The 11,065-nt window shown below is 36.5% G+C and overlaps 1 pseudogene; it reads right to left on the reverse strand.

The window, feature by feature from the left end:
* Positions 1-8,924: 8,924 nt before the first annotated feature.
* LOC103673029 lies at positions 8,925-10,275 on the reverse strand (annotated as a pseudogene).
* Positions 10,276-11,065: the final 790 nt, after the last annotated feature.

An 11,065-nucleotide genomic window follows, 5' to 3' on the forward strand; every position in this document is an offset into this window, starting at 1 on the left:
AGATCTCTGGTTAACACTCATTCTCCATCCTGTTAAAACTAAAATTTTGTTTTTTGATAATTTCTTTTCCAATGTGAGGAGAAAGATAAGCAATCACTTTATTTGCACTGATGATGTCATAATTTATCCATTCATATAACAAACAACGAATTGTCTCCACGGGCATAGATACAAACATTGATATGACACATTCCTTTCCTCAGGTTGCTCACCAACTAGTGAGAGAATCATGCAAAAAGAAATAATTACAATCTATGGAAGGTATGAACAAATGAAAAAAGACATGCTACCTCTATCACAGCCTAGATGAAAGGTATAAGTCCATCCTGGGGATGAGGAGAACTTCCGAGATGAATCTTAAATAATGAGGGGCCAATAATTAAATGAAATGAGGGAATGACAAAATCATGAACAAGACAGTGAGGTAAGCCGCCATGATGTGTGCAGAGAAGTGTAAGCAGCTTGGCATTGCTTGACTATCAAATACAAAGCATTTAATGTGGAAAATGAGGCTGGGAGACTGAGCAGAATTTGGGAGCCAGATCATGCAGATCCATATATCCCCTGTCAAGGATCTGGGCTCTATCCTGAAGTGGATGAAAATAAAAATATGTTTAAGAAATAGGGAGTGTTTTAAGAGCAGGCTCTGGGTGATGGATTTAACATTTGATAGAAAGAATCCTGGAGGCAGGGCCATCAATTAGGATCATGATGGTGAAGCTATCCAGTCTCTAGATCGTTAAGGTCCAAATCCGTGAATTAAAACCCTGGCTGCACATTAGAATCACCTGGGAGCCTTAAAAACTATTGATATGTGGGTTCCATCCCAAGCAATTCTGCTGTAATTGAACTGGGGTGATGCCTAGGTATCAGAAGCTTTAAAAGTTTCCCCAAGTGATGCTAATATGTACCCCAGGCAACAGTTTTGGGGATTAGGAAGAGTAGAAGATGAGTTCATGCCAAATTTAAAAGATAAAATGTAGTCAATATTTGTGTATATGGGACAAGAATAATATCAATATTAAGAGTGGTTCTCTACTTTCCTCCTTGGCTTCTAAGTTGATGGAAACACTATAAACCCTGCTAGATATAGCAGGTGAAAGAAAAATTTGAAAGAAACATGAGAAGATTGGTTTTGAATGGGTATAGTTCGGCGTATCATGGAAATCTAGGACACAAAGCTTAAACTTGAAGACCAGAGTAGAGTTATTTATTTGAAGTATCTTCAAATTCATCAGACTCTTTGCCTCACACAACAGATCTGGGAGGTATATAGGACAAGTGAGTTTACATAAAAATCAACTTTATTTTTTAGAGCAGTTTTCGGTTCACAGCAAAGCTGAGCAGAGAAGTGCAAAGGGCTCCTATCTACTTCCGTCCTCACACGTGCACCACTTCCCCCACTATTGACACCCCTCACCACAGTGGTACATTTGTTACAATTGATGAAACCACAGCAACACATCGTTCTCACCCAAAGTCCACAGTTTATATTGAGGTTCGCTCCAGGTTGTGTACCTTCCATGGTTTTTGACAAATGTATAATGACCTCTATCCACCACTGTGGTATCATACAGAATAGTTTCACCGCCTGAAAAATCCTTGTGTTCTGCTTGGTCATCCCACCATCTCCTTGGCTCTGGCAATCATTTATGTTTTTACTGTCTCCATAGCTTTCCCTTTCCCAAAATGTCATATACTCAGAGTCATATAGGATATAGCCTTTTCAGATTGTCTTCTTTCATTTAGTAATATGCATTTAAGTTTCCTTTATGTTTTTAATGGCTTGATAGCTCCTTTTTTTAATGCTGAATAATATTCTTTTGTTTGGATATAGTTTACCCATTTGCCTACTGAAGGACGTCTTAGTTGCTTCCAAGATTTGGCAATTATGAATAGAGCTGCTATAAACATCTGTGTGCAGGTTTTTGTGTGAACATAATTTTCAACTCACTTGGGCAAATGCCAAGGAGTGTGATTGCTGGATCACAGCAAGAAAATGTTTAATTTTGTAAGAAACTGCCAAACTGCCTTCCAGAATGGCTGTACAGTTTTTCATTCCCACTAGCAATGAATGAAGGTTCCTGTTGCTCCACATCTTTGTCAGCATTTAATCTTGTCAGTATTCTGGATTTTGGCCATTCTAATAGATGTATAATGGTATCTTATTATTTTAATTTGCATTTCCCTGATGCCATATGATGTGCAGCATATTTTCATATGTTTATTCGCCATCTGTATAACTTCCTCAATGAGATATCTGTGAAGTTCTTTGGCCTATTTCTTAACAGTTTGTTTATTTTATTATTGGGTTTTATGCATATTTTGGATAACAGTCCTTTATGAGATGTGTCTTTTGCAAATATTTTTTTCCCCAGGCTTGTCTTCTTATTCTATAATAATACATTTTTTAAAAGAAATACAGCACGCTCTGAATAGCACTTTCTGTTTCTCCTCCTTCTCCTTTTTCTTTCCTCTTCTATCATATGTATCTTTACCTGCACAGTTCGTCTGGAGGATGCAGATGAATTCCACACATTATCAATGATAATCAGTAAATAAACAAGATAATCATAACTGAATGTTGTGGGAATATTTATGAGTATTATTAATAGGAATTTACCTAAGTCAGTAACTATAATAAAATGTGTCATTACCATCTTGTTTGCTAATGTTAATTTTCCAGCAGAGAACAAGAAAGAAAGAACAAGAATAACACAGCTATCACGTTGAAGAAAATGTCATAATGTTGTAGTCTCGAATGTTATTATTTGGTTGTTAAAAAGTGAAGAAATCAAACAAGGATTTTTGTGGGACATCCTGAAAAGGTGAAAATGTATTTCAGGAAAAAGAAACAATAAACGGGCATTCTGGTAAGTCACCATTATCTTCCTCAACCTATGGGGACACTTCTCAGTTCCAAATGAAGAAAAATAAGCTTTGGTCTAGACCTGACTGCTCATGCTGGTAGAAAGTACACAAAACATGGCACTTATTGGATAGCTATAAATCATCCCAGTTGAGGAAACTAAATTATCACGAATCAAAATGCAGTTTAGGAACAAAGCGCTCCAGAGAGTAGAATGCAATCGCTGTGCTTCCATTACTTTGGTATTGATGCGTTTGGAATTTGTCGTGAAAAATAATGGAGGCCGTAGTAGGAAATATGAATTCAAACAGTGGTTTGTAAACAGGCGCACAGGGCTTTAGAGTTTTAAGGAGGTAACTGAAAGTCAGTGTGCAGGGAAAAAGAGAGGTTTGGTAGAGTAGTTCTATGCTTCTCATCCATTCCTATTAGCCAGAATATACTCTAATTATACAGGTTTTACATATACTTTAAAAAAATGTTCTGCAAATAAAAGGCAGTTGGACACCACTAATTTAAAGAATTCTGAAGTTCCTCAGTTGGACTTTCTCACCTGATGACCTTTTAAATTCATTGTTATAATCATCATTAATCATCCTAAAATCATATCTCAACAGTACTGAAGAGAATAAATTAGAACTACCATTTCAATCACAACTTACATATTTCTTCTTCAGCTGCCAAAAAGTAGATTCCATATAATGTACATGCACTTGTATAGTTAGAAAGTAATTGTTTTTTCAAAAGCAATTTATTAACATTTCAAGTAGGTGTGGTGCAATTTTGAGTTAGTCATTTTTATTCCCATAGAGCTTTCATTATAACCCACACTTGGTACCTTATTTGTATGAGCTTCTTGCTACAAGAATTATCATTTAAATATCTTGTCAATAAATATTAGACTCAGTCACTTGTTAGAATATGTTATCTTAACTGATATTAAACAAGCTATTAAAATCTAGGGTTTTTTGGGGAGACTTTGTCATTATAATAGTAACTTTTCCAACTTCAGTAAATGTTAGGTCATCATGATCTATCTGGATTAGCTAGATAAGAGGCAGTTCTTTGATTTTGAGGATGTGTTTTCCTTTTTCTGTGATTGAACATATTCTTTTACATAAAAAAAAAAGCAAAAAAAATAATGGTTTGGGACCTGGTTCATTCAAGGATGATCAATTTTAAAACACTGGCTCATGATACACTAGTTATTACCCTTTTGTAAATTACATGGACATTTGTTTTGATTAGGGATTATATTGTCCTAGTGTTGAGAAACCTTGTGTCTATGATCCAGGTCAATGTTTTCTTACATAAAGCTACCAAAGAAATTGAAATTGTAAGTTATATGACTGTGGGTGTTCATAAAAGAAAAGGAAAGACAGCTGGAGGTCTTAAGGACTATCTCATTGGATGGCTTAGATTCAGGAGACTTACCCACATTACACTACAGAACAAACCTGTTTAGTTACTTGATTATTCATGACACCCATTCTCTCTCAGACAGAGCTGGTTAGCTGGACTCATTTTTAATATATAACCTATTTTCTATTTTCCGTACAAGCCATGATTTTTCTTTTCTTTTTTTTTTTTTTTAAAGATTTTATTTATTTATTTGACAGAGAGAGAGACAGCCAGAGAGAGAGGGAACACAAGCAGGGGGAGGGGGAGAGGAAGAAGCAGGCTCCCAGTGGAGGTGCCTGATGTGGGGCTCGATCCCATAACGCCAGGATCACGCCCTGAGCCGAAGGCAGACACTCAACGACTGAGCCACCCAGGCGCCCCAAGCCATGATTTTTCTGTCTTGAAATACAGAGATGACCTCAGACACACTGTAAAAGAACTGAGTGGTTTATAGTTTTCCAGGAAACTTAGGTATGTTTGGTCTCTTTGGATCATGTAGAATTCTTTGAATGTTTAGTTAGGTTACTACTGTGGATGGCCACATGCAATAATACGGTTTGGATTATCTTTTAAGTTTATAATGCTATTGCCCTTAAATACCACAGCTAACTCATGGTAGCATATAATGGCGTGTGACATTGCATTCCAGGCATTGATGATTAGATTGAATTGGACATGGCACAATTGATGCCAAATAGATTTTGTTTGGGGGATTTTGAAATTGGGAATGAGAGAGCAAGTGACTTTTGCTTACAGACACCATTTAACAGGTAAAATCAGGAGCTCTGATCAGGCCATAATATTCTATATGGATAAGGAATGAAAAAGAAGAAGAATGCAACTATGCAAAGAGAAGCATCATGTATAGAAATAAAAAGTCCTAATAGTTTACATTTCTTAGTTCTAGTCACTATCTGAGGTCCATCTGCAATACTGTTTAGGTTCCTCTCCTCCATTTCATCACAGTATATTTCACTTTTTTTTTTTGCCTAAGAAAGCTTGAGTTGTTTCTGTCACTTACAACTGAGGTATCTCACTAAATGATAATAGAATTCATTAATGAGGACAATCAATACGAAGGCACATGTAAGTAACATGATATGTGTCCAACATATTTAATTAAATCGGATCTAAAATATTATGATCTTTATAACTTTCGGTTTCAGAGGGTAACCTTTATCTGACTTTGTCTTCATATTTTGGGAATCTTCTACTCTAGCCACTCAAGCACTTTTTATGATGATATTTAAGATGCACTTCAAATTTAAGATGACATGAAATCATTTGCTTTATTTCATAGGGCAAAATATTGAGGCATTATCTTTGAAGAAACAAAGTAATAAGTCATAGTTACATCTAATGAGTTGTTATTGAATTTGTACAGGCAAATCAAAGACCTTCTTTTATGCAGTTAGAAATGCTGATCTTAACCGTTATGTTAGCTTGCCATTGATATCTTAATCTTACTGACAAAACTGTAAAAATGCAAAGCATTATGTCAGTTCTCTGTTGAACTACCAAATGTGTAAAATCAAAAAGAAGTAGACACTGTTGACTGGGAGTAATGTTTATTTTTTTATTCCTGCACATGACTACTTAAACATTAGAAATTTGTATAAAATCTTGTTTATTTTTTGATTTGTATCTTTACAAATCAAAGATAGATCTTTGATCTAGAGATCTAGGGATCTACTGCTCTCCAGAAGTGACAGTTTTTCTGTGTATGTGCAATATATTTAATTTGTTATTTTATTGTTTTGAATTTATATAAAGTGGAGAAAATAGGTTTGGATCTGTTTGATCAATTCGTTCAGGTGCTAGTCTCCTTTAATTGCAGTATTGATTGCAGCAGGTGTAATGGGACCTGTGACTTCATATGACACCATGTCAGCCTTCAGAGGAAACAAAAGCTTTGGAAGCAAGTGGTTCAGGTTACTATTTATCTCATGACCCCATGAAAGTTGACATGTGTCATTAATAGTGACATGCCAGAGATTCAGATTTCTTTGGTATAGCTTCTGCAAGTTAAGACAATTCTCTGAATCTTCATAGTCTTGAAATCTTTCCATGTATGTTTCCCATGAGAATGTTAGTATTTCTTGAGTTCAGCAAGGTCAGATGAAAAGCAATTTTTTCCCCCTTTCTCTGGTTTCTGGTTGGCCTTTTTGTTTTAGATAACAACCAGTGGAAGAATTGTGAAATTCTAGGAGCTCATAATTTAGTAAGGGAAATAAGCCATGGATACAAATAGTGGCAACCCAAGATGGTCTATTAGTGGCATATCTGAGACTAAAACAGTAGGGAAAAGTCATTTTGGAAAGAGGTATGGGAGGCTGGTAGACCTGTTTCAGCCACTTTTTAGGTACTTCCTCACTGGTGATTTGGGCAACAAAGATTATCTGTATAATCTTCAGTTTCTTCATTTGAAAGATGTGAGACTAATAGTAATATTCACTTAATTAGGCTATTTGTATGAAAAAATGATTTCTAGATAATCATAAGCACTCAAAAAATGTAAATGAACTGTAATGCCTTCAGTAGAGGAAGGAGAAGTTACTTTTATCTAGTATATTCAGAGAAGAAGCCAAGAAAAAGAGAGCATAACTGTTAGGTGTGTAGGATTTCAAAGACTAAGATGGTGGGAAATGCTTTTTAAGTGGTGGATATCAGAGTTGAAAATGTGACATATGGCCACAGGAAAGTGCATAAAGTAGTTTGAGAGATATCTAAGGCTTATGTGTTTCAGTGAGTCTTAAACTTTTCAAACCAAAATACTCCTCAGGGAACTGGGAAACATCTGTCCCTAGGGAAGGGAACACTACCGCCAACAACACCTCTTGCAATGCCACATAGTAACAAACATGTATCAATGTTTGGAACTGACTTGGCTCTATGCTTTACATTCACTGTCTCAGTTTATTGCCAAAGTAACTCTTGGCAAGTCCATGAGTCTCATTGCATGAGATAAGGAAAGTGAGGATCACAATTAATGATTTAGTAGGTGGTGGAACTGGGACTCAGAAATATGATTGCAGGCCCTCTTTCTAAACCACTCTGTATCCTGCTTCTGGAGACTTGATCCTGGGTGTACAATTTTTTGCAAGTCTCTTGTTTTACTATTGTTATTTTTTAAACCAAGAAAATGTTGAATCCAGCTCTGTAATATACACGTTATTTCGATACAATGTTTTAAAATACTTTCTGTGCAAATGTTTTCGTCTGTTTGGTAGGTTAATAGTATAACACAGACTGTCAATTTCGGAAGATCTGACAATCTGCAAGCGTCTCCTTTCAAGGATATTAGGATATAACCTTGAAAGAGCTTCAAGCGATTTTTAATTTGCTTGTTTGATGGTGCTTTTCACTATATAATTTCTAGCCAAGACTTTTGCTGCTGTTTGTAAAACAAAATAAAAAATCTAATGCTCTTTCTTCAACATTTGCATGATTAATTTTAAAATTTGCTGTAATAAGCAATTTTATGCAGTTATTAATTAAGGTTTTATGATAACAGAATAGCTTTGTAGAAGGCTTTCTTAAAGTTTTACGGTTTTTTCAGTTGATGATTTATAATTAAATACTTGTCATGAGGAATCATGAATCTCTTCTGAAGCAAACTTATAAATGGATTCCTAAACTTCAAATTTAGAGTCAAGTGTAGAGTCACTGAAATATATCTCCTATGAAATTAATAAATGATAATTTAAAAGAAGTTGTAAATATCTATATTACACAGAAGTACATTCTAATTAATGTTATTCACCACATTAGAGAAAAGTATTGTATTTTAGTTGCAAATAATTATATTAATCTGTGTAATGCATACTTACTACTCACAAATTATCTTGTTTATACTTTAATGATGAAGACCAAATACTAGTTTGAATCAATTATGCTTAATACCTTGATTAGCAGCATATCTCTGGGAAAGAAATGACAAAATTTTCAAGATTTATGAAAATCAGGCTTACCTGAAAACCACAAAAAGCTTTCATTTCTTGATAGCCAAAGATGAATGGAAATTAAGCTTAACCTAGTAGCTAGAAGCAAACAAAGCATATATTTAAATAGCACTAATTCTGGTTCTAATTTTAAGTAAGAACTCCAACATACAGAACTTTAACTCTTAAATTATGGAATTGGATGTCCTAGGAAAGTGAGTTAGGATTACATTTACACTAACATTTTATTGTAAAGGTGTGGGAAACCAGCCAGAAAAGAGTGACAGAAATAATTTAAGAAATCATCATGCCTGCATACGGATACTTTTCCTCTGGCATGTGGCCCAAAATTTGTCTTTTCCAATAGGAAAATAAGATTGCTATTTTGGTTCAATTACTTAGACTGGAGACTTGCTTAATGACAATGCCCCAAAATATTACTGACTGATGATTTTTTTAATTTAAAATTTTTTTTTGTTCTTTGTCTTTTGATTTTTCATTTAAGACAGAGAGGATTCTTTATTCAACCCCATGAGATAAATGGACAGCTTGGGTGTGAAATACAGCATCGTGTTTTCACAGGTCAGTAATTGTATATGTACAAACGAACTGATCAGAGCACAACTTTTCAATGTTTAAGACAGAATAAGCTTCCCTGTAAAAGCAACACCTTTGTCACATTTTTAACTTTTGTATTCCTCTCCTTCTTCTTTAGCCTATCCTTCTTCTTTACCCTCTTCTTCAACAGAATCTACACCAGCCTCCTCATAATCCTTCTCAAGGGCAGCCATCTTCTCATGGGCCTCAGAAAACTCTCCTTCCTCCATGCCCTCACCCACATACCAGTGAACAAAGGTAAACTTGGCATAATCAGGTCATATTTGTGGTGCAGGTGAGCCCAGGCTTCAGCACTGGCCGTGGTGTTGCTCAACATGGACACAGCTCGCTGTACTTTGGCCAGTTCTCCACCAGGTACCACAGTTGGAGACTGGTGATTAATGCCAACATTGAAGCCAGTGAGGCACCAGTCCACAAACTGGATTATACGCTTGGTCTTGATGGTGGCGATGGAAGCATTGACATTTCTGGAAACCATGTCACCATGGAACAACAGGCAGCAAGCCATGTATTTACCACGGCGAGGGGCACATTTCACCATCTGGTTGGCTGGCTCAAAGCATGCATTGCTGATCACTGTTACAGAAGGTACAGATGTACCTCTGCTTTCTCAGCAGAGATGACAGGAGCAAATGTGCCCAGAGGGAAGTGGATGTTGGGATAGGGCACCAGATTAGTCTGGAATTCTTTCAGATCAACAAATCTGAGGGATTTGTTGGGCTCCCTCAAATCTGAGGGAAACAGTGATGGAAGACACAATCTGGCTAATAAGTGGTTCAAGGTTTGTGTAGGTTGGTTGTTCAGTATTGAGGTTTCTACTACAGATGGTCTCGTTCCTTACCATGAAGGCACAATCAGAGTGCTCCAGCTTGGTGTGGGTAGTGAGGATGGAGTTGTAGGGCTCAAATACAGCTTTGGAAACCTGGGGGGCTAGGTAAATGGAGAATTCCAGCGTGGACTTCTTGCCATAATCCACAGAGGGTCTTTCTATCAGCGGGGAGGTGAACCTGGAACCAGTTCCCCCTCCAAAGCTGTGAAAAACCAAGAACCCTGATGACCTGTGCACTGGTCAGACAGTTTCCAAATTCAGTCCAAGATGAGGTCAGTGATCCTCTTGCCAATGGTGTAATGCCCTTGGTCACAGTTAATGGCAGCATCTTCCTTGCCTGTGTTAGGCTGTTCAGGGTGGAAAAGCTGGCAGTAGGTGCCAATGTGAATTCCATCAATGACCGTGAGTTCCAGGTCTACAAACACTGCCCTAGGCACATGCTTGCCAACATCCATTTCACTGAAGAAGGTCTTGAAGGAATCATCTCCTCCCCCAGTGGTCTTGTCACTTGGCATTTCACCATTGGATTGGATGCCATGTTCCAGGCAACAGAGCTCCCAGAAGGCATTGCCAGTCTGGACACCAGCCTGGCCAACATGGATGGAGATACAGTCAAGCATGGTTGCTGCTTTTTGGCTGCTGAGCAGATAGTGGAGAGGAAGAGGTGAGGTTGTTGCTTCTTACAGTGAGACTTTTAGGCAGGTAATGTAAGAGAATCTGCCAAAATATAATTTATTTAAAAATGAAATGTAAAATTTTTATTTTTTTAAAAAATATGTTCTCTGTGTGAAAAGAGTAAACAATCTGACGGATCAATAATTTTTGATAAGGTACTTTCAGTTCTATGAAATATGAGGTGGTTTTTAAAAATGGTCTCTGCCCCTGAGGAGTTCAAGTTTAGCAACATATAAAAAATGTAAGTAATTAAAGTATATTATCATATTTATTACCTTCTACATATATAGTACAGGGAATGAGTAGTGAGGTTTATTTGAGATCAGTAAGGTTTCACAGAGACAGAGCTGATATATAAATAAATGAAACATGATGAGATCTTCACTAATGAATGCAACATGTACAAAACAACATGTACAAAAGCGTGGAGAAACAATGTGTTCAGAGGATATGAATTTGGCATTTCCAGAAATTAAGGAGGGAAGGACTTGGTGGATGGGTATGAGACTGCAGAGCAACCATATCATGAGATTAGGGAGGAGTTTTAAGATACTTAGAGGGTCTTTTTGCTTAGAGAAAATAGCTTAGAAAAGTTTTTGGGTCAGCTATGCAAGATAGGATAGTTCAGTCTACTACCGTGAAAGAAAATTCACTAGTAGTAATCCAGGTGACAGAGAGAAAACTTAAAATGTTATTTTCATAGTTTAAATGGTAAATTCAAGAATACCTAACTTA

The sequence above is a fragment of the Ursus maritimus genome, unplaced genomic scaffold (genome assembly GCF_017311325.1).
Source record: "Ursus maritimus isolate PB19 unplaced genomic scaffold, ASM1731132v1 scaffold_4, whole genome shotgun sequence".
In the NCBI taxonomy this organism is placed as follows: Eukaryota; Metazoa; Chordata; class Mammalia; order Carnivora; family Ursidae; genus Ursus; species Ursus maritimus.